The following is a 3,263-nucleotide window of genomic DNA, read 5'->3' on the forward strand; positions in this document are numbered from 1 at the left end:
ATGACAGGACTATTAGCAACGCAAGAGACAGAGAAACATCTTGATTGAAGTCTAAAATAGAGGACACTAACCTCTGATCTGCCAAGAATCCACTTCAGGTTGGAAATGGGTGGTCCAATTCTCCCTTCCCTTTTTGAATGGAAGTATACTTGTATATAGATACTTTCAGTGAAAATAATGGTCATAATTGCTGCATGAGAAATTCAAGAGCCTCATTTACTATGGGAACCCATGTGGACAAACAGAATGAGCTCAGCCTTTACAGTAGGCAGATTTGGATTTGAATTCCATTTCTACCAGATACTCACTGTGTAACCTTAAGCAATTCAATCTTCTTGGGCCTGGCTACTAGCTGGTGGGACATTTCTTTTGTTTTAAATTATATACATTCAAGCGCTTAATCTTGAGTTAGATTAAGCTGTATGAAATTGCCATTTTGAACATTAAAGATGTTCAAATACCAGCAATTTCATGTGGTACAGCTTGGTATATGGTGGATGCTCAATTAATTGCAGCCATATTATTGCCATGTTCATTCAATATTTTAATGATTTATCTACTTGAAAGTACAAAAACATTTTTAACTTCAAAATTTTTTTTAGAGACAGGGTGTTGCTCTCTCACCCAGGCTGGAGTGCAGTGGTAAGATCATAGCTCACTACAGCCTCAGATTTCTGGGAATCAAGTGAGTCTCCTGCCTTAGCCTCCTAAGTCACAATTGGCAGGGACTACAATTGTGTACCACTACACCTAGCTAGTTTTTTGTTTTTGTAGAGATAGGGTCTTGCTTTGTTGCCTAGGCTGGTCTTGAAATCCTGGCCTCAAGCAATCCTGCTGCCCTAGCCTCCCAAAGCTCTGAGATAACAGGCATGAACCACTATGCTCAGCCATAAAAACATATATATGTATATACATATATATGTGTGTGTGTGTACATATATATATATACATATATACATATGTGTGTGTGTGTGTATATATATATATATATTTTTTTTTTTTTTTGAAATGGAGTCTTGCTCTGTTGCCCAGGCTGGAGTAAGGTGGCATGATCTCAGCTCACTGCAATCTCTGCCTCCCAGGTTCAAGTGACTCTCCTGCTTCAGCCTCCTGAGTACTGGGATTACATTATGAACCATCATGCCCAGCTAATTTTTGTATTTTTAGTAGAGATGGGGTTTCATCATGTTGGCCAGGCTGGTCTAGAACTCCTGACCTCAGGTGACCCATCCACCTCAGGCTCCCAAAGTGTTGGGATTACAGACAAGGCCACTGCACCCAACCAAAACATTTCTATATTGATGAAGACCTTTAGACATCCAAAGAATAATTACATAACATACTTTATTATTTTTTTAAATAACAGCTTTATTGAGATATAATTCACATTTTGTAAAGTATGCAATGCAGTGCTATATTTACAAAATTGTGCTAATATCTAATTTTATAATATTTGTATCACCCCAAAAGAAATTCTGTACCTATTAGCAGTCACTCCCTCTTTCCTTCTCCTAGTTCCTAGAAGTTACTAATCTACTTTCTGTATCTATGGATTTGCCTATTCTGGACTTTTAATATAAATGGATTTAGACAATATGTGACCTTTATGATAGACTTCTTTCACTTAGCATAATGTTTTCAAGGTTTGTACATGTTGTGGTATGTATTGTGTTTCATTCCTTTTTATGGTAAAATAATATTCCATTATATAAGTATACCACATTTTGTTTATTTGGTAGTTGATGGGTATTTGGATTGTTTCCACTTCTGGCTATTATAATCATGCCTCTGTGAACATTCATATACAAATTTTTGTGTAGAAGTATGTTTTCAATTCTTTTGAGAATGGAATTGCTGGGTCATATGATAACTATACATTTAACATTTTCTTTATTTTAAACAGCAAAAAAGTGGGTAATTCCTGGGAGAAAATGTAAGAAATGCTTGAGGCATGTTCTGTGTGTGTGTGTGTGTGTGTGTGTGTGTGTGTGTGTGCTTTCTTTCCAGAAAGCAAGAAAACATCCCTTAGTTTGCACTAATGTTTTTTCATGCAGTGATTATGACCATTATTTTCATGAAAAGTAGCCATATAAAAGTATACTTGTTTTCAAAAGAGGGAGGGATAATTGAACTCCCCATTTCCAACCTGGAGTGGATTCTTGACAGAGCTGAAATCAGAGCTTAGTATCCTCTATTTTAGACTTCAATTAAGGTGTTTTTCCATCTGTCATGTTTCTAATACACACACACAGACACACACACACACACACACACACACACACACACACACGGTGCAACTGAAAGAACTACCAATGGTCAAACCTATAATAATTAGAACAGCAAAGGAAATAGCCTAGTAATAGATTGCAACTCAAAACAGAAAACAAATATATATTGACCCATAGTGATATAGATAAATGATGGAATTAACAAATACAAGGAAAAGAAGACACAAATCTTCTTTAAAGAATTCCCTCTAAAGAATTCCCTCCTTAATGGATATTGTGTATCCTTTGATATAAAGTGATGAAAAGGGACCCATGTGGTGTTCTTCCCCAAGACCCATAATCCCAATTTAATAATGAGTGAGAAAATATAAATTTAAATTGAAGTATATTCTACAAAATATCCCACCAGTACTCTTCAAAACTATTAAGGTTATGAAAAATAAGGAAAGACTGAGAAACTGAGGAGACTAAGGACACTCTGACTAAATGCATGGTGGTATCTTGGGTGGGCATCCTGAAATAGAAAATGGTCATTAGTGGAAAACCTGATAAAATCTAAATAAAATCTGGAGTGTTAGTTAATAGTAATGCATCAGTGTTGATTTCTAAATTTTGACAAATGTACTACTGTAATGTAAGTTGTTAACATTAGTGCAAACTGAGGGATATGCAGACACTCTCTGTACTATCTTTGCAATTTTACTGTAAATCTAAAATTATTCCAAAATTAGTTTATTTAATAAACCAATTACATATAAATGTAAACAATACATCTTAATTGAACAATATTTGCCAAAATACAATTATTTAGTGAAAAAAATGTAGTGAGGATAAGAATGGTTATTCAGGTAATTTGGATAAAAGAATTTGTTATTGAGAATGAACGTTGAGACTTATCAAACTGGTGGTCCACATGTGTTAAATTCACCAAAGAATTACTTATCTTTCTATCAAACCATTTAAAGTTACAAGATTGATTGGCTAAAGCAACAGCCGCTACTGCAGCAAAGAAGATTTTTAGCATTTGTTCCCCAG

This window comes from Callithrix jacchus, chromosome 1, assembly GCF_049354715.1.
Source record: "Callithrix jacchus isolate 240 chromosome 1, calJac240_pri, whole genome shotgun sequence".
NCBI classification, from domain to species: domain Eukaryota; kingdom Metazoa; phylum Chordata; class Mammalia; order Primates; family Cebidae; genus Callithrix; species Callithrix jacchus.